The sequence below is a fragment of the Mytilus galloprovincialis genome, chromosome 12, assembly GCF_965363235.1.
Source record: "Mytilus galloprovincialis chromosome 12, xbMytGall1.hap1.1, whole genome shotgun sequence".
Classification (NCBI taxonomy): Eukaryota; Metazoa; Mollusca; class Bivalvia; order Mytilida; family Mytilidae; genus Mytilus; species Mytilus galloprovincialis.
In genome coordinates this window covers 40,998,377-41,020,716 of record NC_134849.1, presented here as the reverse complement: position 1 = coordinate 41,020,716, position 22,340 = coordinate 40,998,377, and the positions used below count along the sequence as shown (strand labels likewise).

At 33.0% G+C, this 22,340-nt stretch overlaps 1 long non-coding RNA gene across 2 annotated transcripts; it reads right to left on the bottom strand.

The window, feature by feature from the left end:
* Nucleotides 1-8,808: 8,808 nt before the first annotated feature.
* Nucleotides 8,809-16,423, bottom strand: LOC143053591 (uncharacterized). 2 transcript variants are annotated; one of them, XR_012971424.1, is made up of 3 exons: nt 16,316-16,423; nt 10,636-10,761; nt 8,809-9,612 (listed from the first exon to the last, which is right to left on the bottom strand). It is a non-coding gene; the product is annotated as an uncharacterized LOC143053591 (long non-coding RNA). The 2 variants fall into 2 exon arrangements; XR_012971425.1 differs by having other exon boundaries at nt 16,246-16,404.
* Nucleotides 16,424-22,340: the final 5,917 nt, after the last annotated feature.

The window sequence follows — 22,340 nt, the reverse complement described above, 5'->3', positions numbered from 1 at the left end:
ATGGTCTTTTTTCATTAAAGTCGTTTTGGCGATGCATGTGTTTCAAGGATAGTTTTTACGTCTCAACTTTTTCATATTTTTACGTCAACTTTTTCATATCATTGGTTTGGAATAGAAAACTGTCCGGATGAAGGAATATATTCAACAGGTTGAGATCAACAACTCAAATGCATGTTAACCCTTCAATGTATTTTTTTTTTTACTACAAATGTAATGAGGGATCCATTTAAAGTGATACAAAATTTGTTTTGTTTTAAAAAAATAAGAAACCTTTCCTAAAGAGCTTTACATCTATCTGCAATTATAAGGTCAGACATGTCCAGGAATTTATTTTCTTCCTGAACTTGTATCTCTTCTTTAAAAGTGAAAGTAAGTGGACCCCTCTTTAAGGTAAGTTGTTCCAAATATAATGGATCCCCCCCTTCCCTATAAGCTAAAAAAGCAAAGAGCTTATTTTAAACCAGATGCTCTGCATGGCGCAGCTTTATATGACCGCAGAGGTTGAACCCTGAACGGTTGGGGCAAGTATGGACACAACATTCAAGCTGGATTCAGCTCTAAATTTGGATTGTGATTAAATAGTTGACACAGCATAGGTTTCTGACACAGAATGAATGTGGTCTAATAAACTTAAAATTTGTTTTTTGCCTTTGAGCAATTCACTATGCTGTTGAATATAAATCCTCTCAAAAATATGTTTGAAGAAATTTTCATTTTATTCATGAAATCTGAAATGAGAAAAATTGACACCCCCACCCCCCCTTCCCCCCCAAATTTTTTTTCCACATCTCCCTTTCCCTTATTCCAAAACTGATCTCAATCCAAATTTCTAATGGAGTTTGCAACAATAACTACTCATTTAAATACATCATAAAATATTAAAATGTAAAAAAAGTGATTTTTATCACTGAATGGTAAAGATTGTTTTAATTTATCAGTTGGTAGTAAAAGTGAATATACATTGTATATTGTATAAAACAATGATTTAAGTTGATTCAACTACTATTCTGGACAAAGAAAGATAACTCCAATTGAAAATGTCTTGCTATTGCGCAATATTGTGCAATTAGATATTTCTTGCTATTGCGCAATACTGTGCAATTGAAAATACTTGCTATTGCACAATACTGTGCAATTGAAGATTTCTTGCTATTGCTGAATACTGTACGTGCAATTGAAAATTTCTTGCTATTGCACAATACTTAATATAATAATTTTGGATCCTGATTTGGACCAACTAGAAAACTGGGCCCATAATAAACCAGGTGCTCCGCAGGGCGCAGCTTTATACGACCGCAGAGGTCGAACCCTGAACAGTTGGGGCAAGTATGGACAAAACATTCAAGCATAATACAGCTCTGAATTTGGATTGTGATCAAATTTTTGACATTACATGGTTTTTTTTTACACAAAACAAATGCCAAGATTTTACAAATCAATTAAAGATTTCTTCTTCAAACTTTTTAAATCTAAAATTAAATAGTTGACACAGCATAGGTTTCTGACACAGAATGAATGTGGTCTAATGAACTTAAAAGGTTTTTTTTGCCTTTGAGCAAATCACTATGCTGTTGAATATTAATCCTCTCAAAAAAATGTTTGAAGAAATTTTCTTTTTATTTATGAAATCTGAAATGAGAAACATTTACCCCCCCCCCCCCTTTTTTTTCACATCCCCGTTTCCCTTTTTCAAAACTGATATCAATTCAAATTTCTAATGGAGTTTGCAACAATAACTACTCATTTAAATACATCATAAAATATTAAGATGTAAAAAAACTGCTTGTTATCACTGAATGGTAAAGATTATTTAAATTTATCAGTTGGTAGTAAAAAGTGTATATACATTGTATATTGTATATAACAAAGATTTAAGTTGATTCTGGACAAAGAAAGATAACTCCAATTAAAAAAAATTCTTGCTATTGCACAAATAGGATATTTCTTGCTTACTATTCTGGACAAAGAAAGATAACTCTAATTAAAAAAAAATTTGCTATTTCACAATATTGTGCAATTAGATATTTCTTGCCATTGCACAATACTGTGCAATTGAAAAGACTTGCTATTGCACAATACTTAATATAATAATTTTAGATCCTGATTTGGACCAACTTGAAAACTGGGTCCATAATCAAAAATCTAAGTACATGTTTAGATTCAGCATATCAAAGAGGCCCAAGAATTCAATTTTTGTTAAAATCAAACTTAGTTTAATTTTGGACCCTTTGGACTTTAATGTAGAATTTGAAATTTGAAAACAGGACCAAAAATGAAGAATCTACATACACAGTTAGATTTGGCATATCAAAGAACCCCAAGGATTCAATTTTTGATGAAATCAAACAAAGTTTAATTTTGGACCCTTTGGACCTTAATGTAGACCAATTTGAAAACTGGACCAAAAAAACTTCAATAATCAAGAATCTAAGTACATTTTTAGATTCAACATATCAAAGAACCCAACCGATTCATTTTTTGTCAAAATCAAACTAAGTTTAATTTTGGACCCTTTGGACCTTAATGTAGACCAATTTGAAAACGGGACCAAAAGTTGAGAATCTACATATACAGTTAGATTCGGCATATCAAAGAACCCCAATTATTCAATTTTGATGAAATCAAACAAAGTTTAATTTTGGACCCTTTGGGCCCCTTTTTCCTAAACTGTTGGGACCAAAACTCCCAAAATCAATACCAACCTTCCTTTTATGGTCATAAGCCTTGTGTTTAAATTTCATAGATTTGTATTTACTTATACTAACATTATAGTGCGAAAACCAAGAAAAATGCTTATTTGGGTCCCTTTTTGGCCCCTAATTCCTAATCTGTTGGGTCCTAAACTCCCAAAATAAATACCAACCTTCCTTTTGTGGTCATAAACATTGTGTTTAAATTTCATAGATTTCCATTAACTTAACCTAAGGTTATTGTGCAAAAACCAAGAAAAATGCTTATTTGGGCCCTTTATTGGCCCGTTATTCCTAAACTATTGAAACCAAAACTCCCAAAATCAATCCCAATCTTTCTTTTGTGGTCATAAACCTTGTGTCAAAATTTCATAGATTTCTATTAACTTAAACTAAAGTTATGGTGCGAAAACCAAGAAAATGCTTATTTGGGCCCTTTTTGGCCCCTTATTCCTAAAATGTTGGGACCAAAACTCCCAAAATCAATACCAACCTTCCTTTTATGGTCATAAACCTTGTGTTAAAATTTCATAGATTTCTATTCACTTTTACTAAAGATAGAGTGCGAAAACTAAAAGTATTCGGACGCCGGACGACGACGACGACGACGACGACGACGCCGGACGACGACGACGACGACGACGACGACGACGACGACGACGACGACGACGACGCAGACGCCAACGTGATAGCAATATACGACGAAAATTTTTTCAAAATTTGCGGTCGTATAAAAATCTAAGTACATGTTTAGATTCAGCATATCAAAGAAGCCCAAGAATTCAATTTTTGTTAAAATCAAACAAAGTTTAATTTTGGACCCTGATTTGGACCAACTTGAAAACAGGGCCAATAATCAAAAATCTAAGTACATTTTTAGATTCAGCATATCAAGGTGTAATACCACCATTGATTTTCCCCTATTAGTCTTTGTTAAATTTGCACTTTTCAAAAAAATGTGCAGAATTTATCTTTGTTTCAAATAAAGAAATACTTGGCATGAGTAAAGTTTTAACCTGTCCAGTACTATAGAAAAAAATTCACATAACATTTAATTACATATAAGAAAATAACCATCATTGGAAGTTAATCAATCAAATGTCTCCCCTTATTTTATCTGTGTACAAGGTTTAGTCACCATGTAACCTCAAGATTACAAAATTTTCTATAGAAATCCAAAATAAAAAATAATGGTGTTTTGAAATACCCAAGACATATGTTTATGACACAGAAATGTTTTTACTGTAATAAAATGTAGGATTAATTACCTACAACTGTCAAATTCAAGGGAATATTTTTTTAGACCTACTTTCGTATACAACCGGATGTGACGTACCATGATTTGGTGGTATTACACCTAGAACTCCAAGGATTCAATTTTTGTTAAAATCAAACTAAGTTTAATTTTTGACCCTTTGGACCTTAATGTAGACCAATTTGAACACGGGACCAAAAATTAAGAATCTACATACACAGTAACATTTTTTGTAGATTCGGCATATCAAAGAACCCCAATTATTCAATTTTTGATGAAATCAAACAAAGTTTAATTTTGGACCCTTTGGACCCCTTATTCCTAAACTGTTGGGACCAAAACTCAATCCCAACCTTCCTTTCATGGTCATAAACCTTGTGTTTAAATTTCATAAATTTCTATTAACTTATGGTACAAAAACCAAGAAAAATGCTTATTTGGGCCCCTTTTTGGCCCCTAATTCCTAAACTGTTGGGATCTCAACTCCCAAAATCAATCCCAACCTTCCTTTTGTGTTGATAAACCGTGTGTTCAAATTTCAATGATTTCTATTTACTTATACTAAAGTTATTGTGCAAAAACCAAGAATAATGCTTATTTGGGCCCCTTTTTTTACCCTAATTCCTTACAGTTGGAACCAAAACACCCAAAATCAATCCCAACCTTCCTTTTGTGGTCATAAACTTTGTGTCAAAATATCATTGATTTCTATTCACTTAAAAACTAAAGTTATAGTGCGAAAACCTAGAAAATGCTTATTTGGGCCCTTTTTGGCCCCTAATTCCTAAACTGATGGGACCAAAACTTTCAAAATCAATCCCACCTTCCTTTTATGGTCATAAACCTTGTGTTTGAATTTCAAAGATTTCTATTTACTTAAACTAAAGTTTTAGTGCGAAAACCAAAAGTATTCGGACGACGACAACGACGCTGACCCCAACGTGATACCAATAAACGACCAAAAAATTTTCAATTTTTGCCATCGTATAAAAAGTAGTGTTTAGTGTTTCTTCATTACAATTTACAATGTAAACTAAAAGATGAGTTTGAGAATAATCATAGACAACAATAGGGCAAACTCATTTTGGTTGGGGGAGGGGGGGAAGATAGAAAGAAGGGAAATTTCAAACAAACAGTATATTTATGATACTTGGCGAATAAAATAATAAAGTGGCGAAAAATATATTGTTCTGGCGAAAGAGGTGGCAAAATTATTGATTGACCCAGGGGAAACCCTGCTCACAAACTTGACATATATATACAAATCTGAATATTTAGTTTGTGAGTTAATCGCCCCGGTTTACACAGCCATTACAGCAATAACCTCTAGAATCAAAGAGCTGAAAGCTCTGAAGAAAAATGACGCCACTGTCTCTAATATTGGGATAGTTTTTATGCAAGTCTTGATTTTCACATACCGTAATTAGTTTAACAATGCAACATGTCTCGTAAGCAAATAATTGATATTCGTATATGTGTGTGTGTGTGAAGTGAAGGTGACAACTGGCTGTTTTTTTAAGACAAATGAATAGGTCAAGACTACCTGAATTGTACAAATGAATACCGTAGAAAGGCTTGTATATTTCTCAATGGTACATAGTCTGAATCCGGGTCCGTTCGCGCCCAACTCATGTTCGCCCTCTTTCACTTTCACACCCTACATGTTCGCACCCAATCTTAATTGGTTTTGTGTTTAATAACTCTGTATTATAAAGCAAGTGTTTTCTTATAAGTATAATTGTTGTCATTGTCTTAAAATAAAGTGAGACAGCATTTTTGTTTGTGTTGATTGATTGATTGATTGTTGGTTGCTTAACGTCCAGTGGCAAATATTTCATGCATATTCAGGACGAGAACAAGTTCACAATAAATACAATAGGTATGTTGATACAATAAAGGCCATCTGGGATGATGGTCGGAGAAATTTGGACTGCCACCGGAAAAAGAGGGTATATTGGATAGGAACAGAAATTTGGCCTTGCAACAGGCCACCTACGGACCCCTTAAAGAGTTGTTGCAAGGGTTCTTAACGTGCAAAGAGCGTGGCACTCTCTTTACACGAGGCATCAGATTTAACGTCCCCCTTCTGACCATACGTGACTGCGAACTTGATACATCCCGCACAGCCAAACGGACGCCCCACTTCAGCAAGCATTTTACTGCCGGTCGGGAGAAGACCAAGTGACCATATTTCTATTCCCCAATCACCCTTGGGGAGTGTTTGTGTTGAATTAATCTTAATCATGTTTTGGATAGCGTATTGTTATTGCAATTTAAAACAACAATCATGATTTTCCAATTATTCAACTTGAATTTGAATTAAAATTGGGCGCGAATAAGTAGAGTGCGAACGGACCTTGGGTGTGAACGTGCGAGGTGCGAAGGTGTAGGGTGTGAAAATGTATTGGGCGCGAACAGACCTGATACCACATAGTCTGAACCCCCTTCTCCCACAAAATATTAAGTAAATAATCTTTGTGTTACTGTTTTCAAAAGTCTAATGAAACTCAGGTAATTTCAAACATTTGTCAAAGAATTCTAGTCAACCGGCACCTGGTTAATTTGGCACCTGGACAAATAAGCACCTGGTTAAATCGACACTGGATATAGTCAATTCGTCACCCATGTTAAATATATATTTTAACAGTATTTTAAGCAAAAAGAGTAAAAATAAGAAAGGGGTTGCCAGAATTTTTTTCAGTATTTAAGCAAAAAGAGTTTAATACTAACTTTCACATTTTTGGGTGTTCATGTACATTTTGTATATAGATATAGGAAGATGTGGTGTGAGTGCCAATGAGACCACTCTCCATACAAATAACAATTTAAAAAGTAAACCATTATACATGTAGGTTAAAGTACGGCCTTCAACACGGAGCCTTGGCTCACACCGAACTACAAGCTATAAAGGGCCCCAAAATTACTAGTGTAAAACCATTCAAACGGATATATTTATTTTTCTCAACTAAATGACTTTTTTGGCTTATTTTTAATGATATATATATGAGTAACCGTTACGGTAGTCCAAATAATTATTACGTCTGGCAAGGCTTTTTAAATTTTATTCTGGGACACCTTCTTATGACAGCAAGGCTATGTTAATTTTTTTCTGGGATGCCTTCTTACGAAGCCTTCCTACGAACGTCTAAGGAAGGCGTCCCAGAAAAAAAATAAAATAGCCTTGCCAGACGTCATTATTATTTGGACTAATACATGAGATATTGGATATTTTTATGCATTATTTTAACCAGTTGAGCATTTTACAGGATTGTTTGTTTAATGCTGTTTAAACTTTACTGAAAAAAAACACCTAAAATTTGCTAATTATTTGGCATGAAAGTTTGATTTATTGAAAGGGACTCATAGTTTTCCATTTTATTTTAATTATTGTCTAATTGTTAAAACAATAGCTTGGGTAAAGGCTTCGTTGTTTACTGTACCCTTATACACAACAACATATTCACTTTGGTTTCGTTGTTTACCTAAATACACAACAACATATTCAGTGAGTGACGGTGGATTTCACAGTGAAATTCACTATGTACTTGGTACCTGTTATTAATTAATTGAATAGAAAATATTATATATAACAAATATTATTGGATGCCGAATTGAAGTCAAATAGGTGCCGATTTGACTAGATGCCAATTTATTCAGGTGCCGACTTGACTTGTACGTTTCAATTCCTCTGCGATCATTTGCGGTATTTTCTTGAGAAAACATATTTTCCATCATCAAAGAGAAAAAGAAACTGCTTGAAAATGATTCTGGAACGCTTCATGATTGTTTCAATAAGTTTAATTCACTCAAAAAACAATTTTAAAACTTGCGATGTTTAAACAGGAAGTTTCAAAAGCATGTGTAAAAGAAGAAATTAACCGGTGAGAGTGGAAATCCGTACATAACAGATATCACTATAGTACGACTTTGAAAGCAAAACAGTTCCATCCTTTTGTAAAACAGTCTTTAATATACCTATCACATTAATGTTTGAAGGGGCTTAAGCTTATTCAAACCACATAAGTCGGTATGAAACACCAAAACGGAATGATCAATAACCAATTACGTTTTGTAGTTTACAAAGTCTAAACTGGTTCCTGTCAAACTACAACACTTTGTTCGAGTGTAGTGAAATACAAGCAGAAACCAGTTAGTTTGTAAACTGGTTCCTGGCTGATTACTACACAATGATCATGCATAATGATAACACAAGCAGATTCCAGTTTGTATGAAAAATAGTAAATACGAAACCAAGCGCGGTAGGCAGAGAAATGTAATGAAGTTCAGGTCGCCAGTAATGGAACAATGACTGCGTCATTTTCCAAAAATGTGTTTAATCCTATAATGTTCATGATGTTTGCAAGTATTGAAGGTATATAAAACTCTATGTTTTAAATTTCTCAAATAAACCAATATTAAGGTATTATCTTAGGCTACATTAACATGCTAATTGTCATCATATTCATGATATTGGATGGCTGTGAGACTTACTGTATCTATCCTAAATTTCTAATCAACAATAATTTTATAAAAATTTAAATTATATAAAATTATATTAAAATTGGATTGTGATTAAATATTTGACACATCAAAAGTTCCTGACTTAAAGAATTTGATCGAAGAACTTAATATATGACATGTATGACATTACATTACCTTCTGTATTACCCAATATTCTAAATCTAAATACACATGGTTAGATTCAGCATATCAGAAACCCCAAGAATTAAATTTTTGATAAAATCAAACAAAGCTTAATTTGAACATAAATTTGGACCAATTTGATACAAAGGCTCAAAATCAAAATCTAAATATAGCCAATATGATTAATTTTTATTGAAATCGAACGAAATTTAATTGGTCTCTGAAATTTAAGAAAATTTGAAAACTGGACACAAACACTAAAATATGGATACAAATTTCATTTTTTCTTCTTATTAAAATCAAACAAAGTTTAATTTTGGACCCTTTGGATCTAAATGTGAACTAATCTAAAGGCAATTATTATTAATTTCTTTGTCGTCATTGCTTGTGGAGAGTTGTCTCATTGGCAATCATACCACATCTTCTTTTTTTTATAATATTGGACTTTTTGGACTTTAATATGGATTAATTTAAATTGGTTCAAAAATAAAAAATCTTAATGCAGTTAGTATAAGCATATCGTAGTACCAGAATAATTAGTTTGTGGTGTAATCACACAGATTAATTTGGGATCCTTTGGACCTCAACATGCTCAATGTGGACCAATTTAAAAGTAAGGCCAAATTTTCAAAATTCAAATACATTACAGGAATCCAAATGGTCACCTCATGTAAATTAGTTTTCAAAGAGGATCATCTATGGACCATTTCACAAGTGTTGTCCTGATTGGCTCAGAAATTCAGAGGATAAAGTTTTAAAGATTTTTTTTATCATGAATTACTTGTACTTCAATATATATGTACTTCTTATTGGCTATTCAGTTTGAGAGGAGAAGATTGAAAGATGTAATTTGAAGAACAGCAGATGTAAAAATGCCAGCTGCTACTCATCCAACAAGAGCTCACAAAGCAGTTGAAGTTATTATCCATCATTGTCCATAATTACCTTATCACTGGTTTGAGATGCATAAACATATTTTCTTTTCCTAGTATTGTAATGACTCTCTGGATCAAATTGATTTTCCTGCAAAAATTATGAAATTTTAACAAGAAGGCATGCAATGTCATATTACAAATACCAATTATCCCCCTTGTAGTTCCAATTTTCTGCTTACAGCCAGTACATGTACATTGTGTAGGTGTTTGATAGATCTGAAAAGTGCTCAAATATTACAAGTTATCACTGTGAAGCTCATACATAAAATAGTCAGTATAAGAAGTAGTTTCAGAGAAACATGTGACTGAAATTGAGTCACTGAATTTTTTAGGACCAACTGGCCAAGGACAAATGGAGTGACACAATATAGCTCCTACTTTTAGAGTTAACACAGTTCTATTTACAGATCATTACATAAAAAAAAAATTTAAAAATCATTTGAAGTCCTTTTCATGCTTTTCGGGCAGATCATTACATATTATTTTTTTTTCAATTTCATTTTAAGTCCTTTTCGGCCAAGTTTTCATTTATGCCAATCAAGGTTACTTTTTTTTTATAATTTTTGATCATTTCCAGATCATTGACAAATTAAAACATGAATATTTAATCAAAGCATGCAAAGTATTAACAAGAATGTGTCCATAGTACACGGATGCCCCACTCGCATTATCATTTTCTATGTTCAGTAGACCATGAAATTGGGGTCAAAACTCTAATTTGGCAATTAAATTAGAAAGATCATATCATAGGGAACATGTGTACTAAGTTTGAAGTTGATTGGACTTCAACTTCATCAAAAACTACCTTGACCAAAAACTTTAACCTGAACGAACAGACAGACAGACGGAAGGACGGACGGTCGGAAGGACAGACGCACAGACCAGAAAACATAATGCCCCTCTACTATCATAGGTAGTAGACCATAAAAATGTAAGAACTTTACATTTTTGATATATTAGATTTTTTTCATGACTTACATGTACTGGACTAGACAATCATAATGAACTACATGTACATGTATAAAGTATACATTACATGTACATGTTTATACATGTAGCTACATGAACTAAGAACATTTTTTTTTAAAGTTTTGTTTGTACATGTACATACATCTATTAATGGCTCCGGTGGTACTTGTACAATGTAGCTGAGCTGGTAAATTCTCTTCCTCAGTCATACATGTAGCATTCTTTTGACTGCATCTCTTGTATATGTTGTAGCAGACTATACATAATCCTGTGCAAATTGAAGAAAAAAATCATATGTCATAAGCTGTCCATGTTATGCAAACATTTGAAAATCATAATAAACAATGATAAACTGCAGCTAATATTTTCCACCTGAAGTAGAAATTAAAAAAAAATATATCTATCATGTTCAGTTCATCAAAAAATGTTTTACCCATGTGCATATATACTACATACATGAACATGTATGTCTATGTGTATACATGTATATTGTCATGATTGTGTTCAATACTATAAAATTGTGATAAGAGTAAATCGGTAAAAAGATTGTGAACAGCTGGATTCATATTTATGATTAAAACAACATTAATAATAGGTTTTTTTTCACTATTATATTATGAAGAAATAGCTACATTTGTAGTACAATTATTTATGGATCTCAGAAAAGCTGATCCTGAAGTCCCTTTCTTACAAGTGCAGTGTTATCCCCAGAAGATAGCATCCCATTTGGCGTAAAAAAAAATTAACTGTGTCATTTGTCGCGTCTCAGCGATGCTCTATTTCCATTGATTTCCTTTATGTTATACATGTATATATTTATATTGTTCAATTCATTACTGAGAATACAATTAGACTAATCACTAATACCATGAATACAGTTGTTTCAGTTTGTTTTATTTATTCATTTATAGTTACAGAATTATTTTTTGCCTCTTGTGCCAAATAAAAATATATATATGTGGTTTCAGTTACTATAAGTCATGAACATGATGAAAGTAAAATGAATGAATGATTTATCATAGTGCAACTTGTATATATATACAATGATAAACATATAAATATCTAGTACAAAAAAGGAACCTTTTTTTTTATATCAAAAGAGTAAAGAAAGTGTTATAAATAGCAAAAAAATCTCAATTTAAAAACTTTTTTCTTCATCATGTCTATGAAATTCATTGTTTCAAGGTACCCAATTGGGCCAATGATTTAGTTCCAGTTGTTTCTAATCTTTACATCAAAATGATATATATATTTTTGACAAAGTTTTCAGAAAAATAGTCTTTTTATGCGTAGTTCTCTATCGTGAAAATGCGGATTTTTGTCATATCTGGTCCGGTTCCGAACCGTAGTGTGCAATGGCAGCCAAATTTTTTTTTAACAAAAATGAGTCCAACAATTCAATAAACAAGAGATTGGGAATGAATGACGCTTTTAATGGATTAAATGGATTAAACGTAAACTAAAGCCAATTATGATCACTTTATGAAGAAGCATAAAATGTATTAAGCTCAAAATCAAATTGTTCACTCTCAATAGAAAAGTAGTACCGGAAGAGACAGAAAGTATATTTTGGAAAGTTGTAAAAATAAACCAACAAACCTTTTTTTAAGAGAAAAATGGTTTCAATCTAAGATTTTCGTAATACAAAACGTAGATTTCAATAAATGCGACGAAAATATTCATGGGACTGACGGAAGGACAGACAGAGGTAAAACAGTATACCCCCCCTTTTTTAAAGCGGGGGTATAATAAGGAATGGGTTGTCCAGAAATTTTTCAGTATTTACGCAAGAAGAGTTAATTAAGGAAGAGGTTGTCTAGAGATATTCACTTAATTTTATTCACATTTTTTGGGGGTTGATGTAAATATTTTTTTCTCTCATATAAACTAAATGTGTATTTTTAATTATGTATAAGAGGTAATGGATATTTTTTATACATTTTTTAACCAGTTGAACATTTTGCAGGATTGTTGGTTTAAAGGGAAACTTCGCAAAAAAATCAAAAATTGATATTATGTCCATTCTGTATAAAAATGCTCAAATTTATAGATATTAAAGTTTTATTCCGCTAGATAAGAGATCACCATTGATTTTAAATTTTGAGTATCAATTGTCTGCATTCCGCTATTTTGTCATCTTCTCCGATAAAAAAAATCATGATATGTCTATAAACCACAAAGATTTGAAGAAAGTAGAAATCTATTTACATATTTTTTCCAAGGGTTTATTTGGAAAAATGTAATATATACTCGTTGTCAATAGTAAAGGACAGATTGGAACATACCAGATATTGATTTAAAAAATGTACGCACTTGTTGTCGATTCGTTTATACGCCTGGATAGAAAGTTACGGAACTATAGCGTAATTTAAAATATATACATGTATACATTGAACATAAGAAAGGAACATACATTTTGTGTAAATTTGGGTAAAAGTTTTGTAAATAGACTAGTCAACGTATGCCAACGGTATGTAATCAACGAATTCGATAGACTTTTGTATACCAAAAGAAGAAGAAGAAGAGAACCAATTTGATTTAAATACAGGTCGATATATAACTTGCTTTGGTTCATCAAAGTTATGAACATAGTAAAATCACAGATTTATATATCAAATAGATTGTTCTCGAATAAAGGAAGAAATTCGTCATCATCACAATTGTTCCGACATTCATGTCAGGGCTCACGCTACCAGGCGACTTGGGCGAAGAAGTCGCCTTCCCGACCGTCACTTCGCTTTCCCCGACCCCCAAAAGCGAAAACAAGTCGCCCTGCTCTTGACGACAGTCGCTTTCAGTCGCTTCCGTCATCGGACATTTTCAATTTTTACCAAGTTGATGAAACATCAATTTTTTATTGATAATTAAAGAAATTCAGACATAAACGATTCATTATCTTTAGAAAAGAGGATGAAGCATTGTCTCCGCAGTGTGTAGCAGGTTATTTGATAAAAATACAACTTATTATCACTTCGTGCATTTCCGGAAGTCCTGGTGCTTGTTACTCGAAAACATACATCAACCTTAATTTTGGCGGCAAAATAAGTTTGTTACTTCATTTAAACGTGATAAAAGTTGACTCCAGTAAATGTTTAATCCATTTATTGCATTAAAACCGTCATGTTCCTTTCCAAATAACTTGTCAAACATCGTTTATTTTTGTAAATTTTTTTGCATACTTCCGCCATTTACCGATTTCTAAACTACGGATCTGAACCGGACCAGCTATGACCGAAATCCGCACTTTTACAATAGTTACTACGGACGCACGGATGGAACAGCTGACAGAAGAATATTGATCCCAAAGGGAAAAATTACGCATTCCACACACATTAAAAGACTTTTGGTTACATCTAATTGATTGGTGTATATAATTCCCTATATTTTTTTATGGATTGTTTCAAACTATTGATTAAAGTTGCTTAACTCTGAGACTATTCTACTAATATCAATATATTATGGCCCAGCTTAATAACTTTTATATTTTTTTATAAGATACACTGAATTTCATACACAAGATAATTTTTAATTAAATTGTAATTGATATATTATAATTTCTTTACATTTTTTAAAATATTTTTTTTTTTTAGTGCTAGATATTTAGTTGGTTAGTTTCTCACAAGAACCTAAGTAAAACTTAAACAACTTTTAATTTCAAATGTTACTTTAATTATAATTTTTTACTCATATGAATTGAACAACATAAAAAGAACATTATTTACATATGGCCCTTTATACTATTGTAAAATCCAAACATTGCAGCGCACCGCGCGAATGAGCACTTCTCTTTTAAATCTCACCACTTCTCCCTATCAGTTTCAAAAAGAGAAGTCACTTCTCCCTATAATTCTGAAGTAGTGTGAGCCCTGCATGTAATATATATATGCAACTGGAGGTACACTGATAATCCCCAAGGGATGTGAATATTTTCTAGGAAAACTATTAAGTATTACGTACAGTTTCAAATCAATTTCGGGATTTATTTTCTTTCTTGATATTCAATGACAGCAACTTAAAGAATAAACTGCTTGTCCGCTTTAGGGGTATTCTTGCCAGTTGAACAGACTTATAATTACATTCAAAAATAAGGAAAGATGACATAAAATTCGTTGTCTGTTGTTTTTAAGTAAAAGTTAATTGAATCATCAAAGTTAATATCCTTTGGTCTTGAATGGATGTTAACTAATTAATGTGTTTTTATAGGCTAGCTCAAATCCTCATCCAAATAATATAATCTATATGTAATAATCCCTTCCTTCCACACAGAGATTTAATGCAAAGCAGTAGACATATAGGTACTAATTAAGTAATTAAATGAACAATAGATAACAATAATTAATCATAAATGTGAAAAGATGTGAAAACAAAAGTATTCGTACATATTATATTCCGCTTCGGTAGAGTTATCTTCAGATAGTTTCAGATATTAATTAATACATGGCTTTCAAAAGTCTAACTCGTACATTTTTTTGCCTAATTAAGACAATCAAAATGCTTTGGTTAAGCTATTTCTAATTTCTAAGTTCCCCTTTTTTATGAGACATAAATCAAGGACAAGCGGTGTATATCATTTCATTCTGACACATAAATTAGGTTTCCACGGCGATCTATTTTTATTCGTCACCAACTTGAGTATGTACTTTAAATGTGTGTATTAAATGCTCCCTTGTTTTATAATCCACTGATCCGAAAAGACAGTCACACCTGGCAAGGTGTGCCCTAGAGGCGTGGTTAAATACTGAAGTGCAAATAACAATTTACCTTTCAACAAGCCATCTACGAGTATTGCCACAGAACCGTGAATACACACACAGTCATAGCAGAGGTAGTAAAAGGTCAATCAATAAGAGTACACCAACATAATGTCTTAACAGATTATTGTACGTTAATTTATTCACTTAATTAGTCCGAAAATGCATTAATTAAAAATAAATTTATAACTTTTTGTGTTGTCTACAAAAATAATTCAAATATATACGTTTTACATAGAAAATTTATCTCATGAATGTGTACAATTGCACGTCTGTGTGTTTTATCTTCTTATTATCAGATGGTTATTAGATAAAGCATAAGTCATTGGTGAGCTTACAATTACGTTAAAATATGATTAAAAGCCAAGACTTTTAATGATTGTATTTTAAATCCCAGCATGCAAAAACCAGGCGAAAACGTCACGACCTACAGGAAGTAGTTAATATTTTTTCATTAATTATTGCAGGGCTTCGTTGTTTCTTATGAAGTTTTTGAAGTAACTATGTTATTAATTACCTGAAAAGAAAAATTATCAAAACGTCAGTCATAGAATGTTGGGAAAACTTTAGATAATAAACTTTTGCATTCTAGCTGCTTGATGCGTTTTAATGCATGCTAAAATCTAGTCCAAATAATTATGACGTCTGGCAAGGCTATTTTATTTTTTTTCTGGGACGACTTCCTAAAATTAGGTGTCAAAGTTCCCCCCAAAATTTGCTCTCAAACTCCAGATGTAAAAAATGGCTTCAGCGTTATGACGTCGTAGGAAGGCGTCCCAGAAAAAAATTAAAATAGCCTTGCCAGACGTCATAATTATTTGGACTAGCTAAAATCCAACCCCCATAATAGATCATGAATTTATACATTTTTAGAATTATTTATATTTATCTTATCAAATATTATAGGATGCCAAATTGACTTTAAATAGGTGCTGATTTGACTAGTTCCGATTTAACAAGGTGCCGATTTGACCAGGTGCCGATTTGACTTGAAGTTGTACCCATTATAAATTGCCTTCCGACAGAATTTCGGCTGTAAAATCTCGTCTCTGTCCACATTTCAGTCCTAACCTTTTGAAATGTGATGTAACATCCCCCTGGCAATCAAACAACTTTACTAAATGTGTGCCGTGAAGATGTAAACATAAAACATAAATTGATAATGTTACAGCATCCATGTTGTATACAGCGCCATCTATAAATAGTTCTAAAGGGAGATAAGGTAAACTTCTTCTTCTTCCAAATTTTCACATCCTTTGTAGGACAACCACACCGTTACGGCGTGTAGAACAAAACCCACCACCATGAATGTAGGAATATAATATGTACACTATATATTGAATAATGAAATCCTCCACTAATATATACAGGATCACTTTCTAGTTGCACAGAACGGGCAGATTTAATACTGCTGTTCCTCAATCCCAATCTTAACCAGCGCATACCAAATTTAAAGCACAGAGAACTTGAGAAAATACGTCGAGGAAAACGCACCAGAGAGGAAAACTGCACATTGGGACAATTCGTGCCAACAGGCCATAAGATTGAGGATTGAGGACGTATAGAAGAGGGACGAAAGATACCAAAGGGACAGTCAAACTCATAAATCTAAAACAAACTGACAACGCCATGGCTAAAAATTAAAAATACTAACAGACAAACAAAAGTATACATGACAAAACATAGAAAACTAAAGAAAAAACAACACGAACCCCACCAACAACTAGGGGTGATCTCAGGTGCTCCCGAAGGGTAAGCAGATCCTGCTCCACATTTGGCACCCGTCGTGTTGCGTATGAGATAACAAATCCAGTAAATAGTCTAATTCGGTAGGTCACATAGCTTGTAGTATGCATTCTTAGTTGCGTTAAAAATTGTTAGGCTAGTTACCGGACATATATACAGGGGGGATTACAGTGGCGGATCCAGAACTTTTCATAAGGGGGCCCGTTGACTGACCTAAGAGGGGCTCCAGTCATGCGTCAGTGATTCCTTATATAAGCAACCAATTTTTCCCACACAAAAGGCGGGCGGGCCCCCAGGCCCCCCTGGATCCGCCTATGGGTTATATATGTTTACGTAGTAAAATAGTAAAAGATAAATGTTGTAAAATAAATTACTTCACTCACATTCACACGGGTAAAAAGAATAACAAGCTTGCAGCATTTAAATCTAAAAATAGTTCGCTTTTCACAGTATAGACTAAGGATCTAAAAGCTAAAACACTTTGTCTTCTTTTCATCAGAGACTCTGTTTTCATTAACTAAAATCGAATAAAACGTTCATAGTGTCTACATACTTAATCCACGCATAGAATTTGTCGTTTTACATCATAACATCTAATAAAAAGGTTTTTAAGATTTCATCGTATCTAAATATTAGCACTTTGTGTGACGTTTACGATCTAGGCACGCACTGTATATGTAAAGCCAATTGTCATGTTTTTATTTACTTAGATCTAAAACTTAAAAACTTGTCTTCGTCTCAACTCGGCCGATTCCGTACCCTCATCTAGGAAGGAGCTAGAGTATCGGATTCTACCGAGGATTGTCGAATGCAAACCACCCTTCAGCTAATCAGAAAATGTTTCACGACTATTTTTCTGACTTACAGTGTTGTTTTTTTTTTTGTTTTTTTTATAACCTTCTTCAGTTCAAATAATGATAACCTAGAATTTATTGTCGTTCTTTGCAAATCAAAGAACTGTGTTTTGTTTTTTTACAATTTTGGTATGGATACATACAGGATCATAAAGGAGGGGGAATAGGACCTTTATCGGGACTCCGGGATCGGGTGTTTTTAAACTCGGGATTTCGGGATTGACCCTTTCGGGATCCGGGAATCCGTATTTTCGGATTTCGGGATGTCGGGATTTGCTTTATTTAAATTCGGGACCTCGGGATTTTTTTCAAGTCCGGGATTTCGGGATCAAGACCCCTCCTATCCCCCCTCATAAAGGGAAACTGATAATTTTTTGTATGATATGTGCTCATGTTTTTCAGCGATGATCCTTTTGTGCTGGGTTTTATACTGAATAAAATTAGTTAGTTAGTTTCTATACTTTTTTTATTAAATGGCTATCCGCAATATGTTTAATAAGATCATTTAGTCTGAGTTGTTTGATTGAGTATCGAGAAAGAAAAAAAAAATCTGATGTATGCAGCATAAACACGAAAATTTTGATAACTACATGGCAGAGGGAGGGGCAGGGCTTTTTCGGGACGTCGGGATCGGGTGTTTTTAAGCTCGGGCCTGATTTCGGGATTGACCCTTTCGGGATCCAAGATTTATTTTTTTCTAATTTCGGGATGTCGGGAATTAAATTTCTTTAAATTCGGGACCTCGATTATTTAGATAATTTTATAGAGGTTGTTTTTTTTTTTTGTTTTTTTTATTAAAGACAGTTTTTGTACTAGTGTAAATTGATATCATTTACCTGAATGGTCTCAAATATTAGATAGTATCAGATAGTAGAGAAACAACAGTCATATCACATCCCATATATATGATAATAAGAGATGTTTCTGGAATTACGTATATCAAAATATTTAAGTTTAGTGCTTTTCGGTAAAATCCTATTTATTACAGAAATGCAATCTAAAACAAAAACCAAAGGCATCTTTTTAAATAACAAGATACCCAAGTCGGAAGAATTAATATTTTAATTAATGATTAAAAAAAGGAAGCTGAAAGTATCTATTTCAGGTCTTTCATAACAGCGGTATTTGTTAAAGGGACTGAAACGATTAGACGCGTGCTCAAAATCAGCATGCATGATGAGTTGGTTACCGTTATGTGGTTAAAAGCTTGATAAGTGAAATGACAACTTTATTGCACCTACGCCTACGCAGGTCAATTCAGTTCAATGATGCACCGTCTAATAGTTCTCGCACTTATATCATTAGCAACGCAAAAGTAAATACATCAATTGGGTGAAACATTTATATGCAACAGTTTTGTCAAACGGTGCGAAAAGATGCAATTTAGTATTATGATTTGTATTTTTATATGTTGAATTTATATGTAGTAGTTTTAGACAAAACCGATTGATAATCTGATTGAAAAAAAATACCATTTACCTGAATGGTCTCAAATATTAGATAGTATCAGATAGTAGATAAACAACAGTCATATCACATCCCATATATATGATAATAAGAGATGTTTCTGGAATTACGTATATCAAAATATTTAAGTTTAGTGCTTTTCGGTAAAATCCTTTTTATTACAGAAATGCAATCTAAAACAAAGACCAAAGGCATCTTTTTAAATAACAAGATACCCAAGTCGGAAGAATTAATATTTTAATTAATGATTAAAAAAAGGAAGCTGAAAGTAGCTATTAAAGGTCTTTCATAACAGCGGTATTTGTTAAAGGGACTGAAACGATTAGACGCGTGCTCAAAATCAGCATGCATGATGAGTTGGTTACCGTTATGTGGTTAAAAGCTTGATAAGTGAAATGACAACTTTATTGCACCTACGCCTACGCAGGTCAATTCAGTTCAATGATGCACCGTCTAATAGTTCTCGCACTTATATCATTACAACGCCAAAGTAAATACATCAATTGAGTGAAACATTTATATGCAACAGTTTTATCAAAAGGCGCGAAAAGATGTAATTTAGTATTATGATTTGTATTTTTTTTTAAACTTTACATCAGTAGGATACAGTCCTGCATGATCTAACTCTGCGTTCACATCTAAAGTAAGATCGGTTTACTTTAGATCGATTCAAACTAAACTACCTCTTTTGGTGTTTTAGTTTAGACCGATTGAAGATCGATTCAATGCGTTCACATTAGCCCTTAAACCGATCTAAAGTGAACCGGTCTAGTTTAAATCGATAAAAATGTCCTAGTGTGAACGGGGTCTAAGCCGTGGAGATTTTTTTCTCAGTTATAAAAAGGCAAAATAAAGCTATTAATCTGTTATGGCATGCAGATAATAACATGCTAAAACAACAAGTTCTAAGGTTTTGGGATTTTCTAATAACCACTCAAAGATAGAAAAATATAGTACATGTTCTAGAAATGGGACAACTTTGACAGATTATCTATACACATACATTTAATGCATTAAAAAGAATGAAGGAAATTGGAAAGAAACTTCTGTTTTACATATAATATTAGGTTTACATGCATTTAATAATCTAACCATACTCATTTTTTTCTAATAACCTACAATGAGACTTAATTAATTAATTAACTTAATTAATTTTTGTTGTTTTGTTTTTTTCAATGTAATAATGTCAAACTGTAACCAACACAAGAATGACGTTAAGATTTATACCGAAAACATGAATTTGGATGGTTTCGTTTTCCTGCGTTATGATATAATAGACCAAACATCAAAAACAATGTATGGATATAAGTTGTTTGCTTCACGTCCAATGGACAATATTTCATGATATTCAGGACGATACTAATTAACAAAAACACTCAGTTGTATTAGCATTAGCAAAACTCATATCCGTGATTCAAGATTCAAGATTCAAAGTTTTATTTAGAGTCGATATTCAATAAACTACATAACACAAGCTCTAGTGAGCTTTTCAAATCGACTTAATAACAAAATAAAATACACACATACACAATACAATACACACATTCAAAAGTCATGAAAAACAACACAATTTTAAACATATAATGCATAGTAAGATACCATAAATGACATATATAAGTTAAAAGCATATAGTACACTTAAAACATAGCACAAGTTAATAATAAGATTGCACAAATCATATAGTCACACAAAAAATAAAAGCAAAATAAAACAGGCATAAACACTATATGCATGCACTCCACTGGCATGAGCTATATTATGAATATTATATGAATGCATGGTCGACTTTGAAACTTTTGCTTATATATTATATATACTTTCTATGTTGAAGTTTGTGATGGAATGTCTGTCAATCAAAGATGGACCCATATAAAGCTGCTCAGTCTTAATATTTGGTATGCAGGTGTAATAATATTAGAACATCTCATTTCTTTGCCGCATAGTACATGGCCCAGCAGGGGCGGATCCAACCATTTTAAAAAGGGGGGTTCCTAACCCAGGACAAAGGGGGGGGGGGTCCTAACCCAGGACAAAAGGGGGGGTCCAATTAAATGTCCCCATTCAAATGCATTGATCGTCCAAAAAAAAGGGGGGTTCCAACCCCCGGAACCCCCCTCTGGATCCGCGCCTGCCCAGTCGCCACAGTCCGCATAATGGACTGTTCACCGACTGGAACTTTTCTTCTATGGTACTGGCACGATTTAATTTATGATTATCATGATTATAGGTCCCTTATATTAATGATATATGGTACGCAATTGGATTAACATCGACATATCTCAATTCACTGAGATAATTTTACTCTACAATCAATGAAGTTTTTCACCAGTTATTTAATCGTGTAATCTTTCGGGGTTTCCCTTACAAAAAATGCTTAACTAGTATATTTATATATATAAATATAGGAAGATTTGGTATGATTGCCAATGAGACAAATCTCCACATGGTCAGAGAACAAATGCACAAGAATTATACAACTATTAGTTAACGTACGGTCTTCAAAAATGAGCAAAACCCAAACCACATATAGCAAGCTATGAAAGGCCTCAAATGACAAATATAAAACAACTAACGGCCTGACTTATGTACAACAACAGCGGAAAATATTATGATATATAGCAATAAATGCAAGCATACAGATTTATACAGGCTACTAACTTGCTACATGCACATTTAGAATGACGCGGATTTAAACTAGTTTGCTGCCTCAAGAACTCCCTGATAACCTGGGACAGTGCATGGTAAACTAGTACATAGAACATAAGAACAAACTATAAAAAAAATCATTGAAAAGGGCTTAACTCATCAGATTGATCGAAAGCACAAAACAACTAACAGAACACATCCTGGACGTGCCAGGGATTTATTCAACCCCACAACAACAACAGACACATAACGTTACTCGCAGTTACTAACAGTTAGTTCAAAGTCAATAACAAATAATTAAAAAAATATCTAATACAGATCTTATCAAAACGGGAAGCTCCCTTTCTTAATTGTATTGAAAATAGGTTAAAGGTTCCCCATAT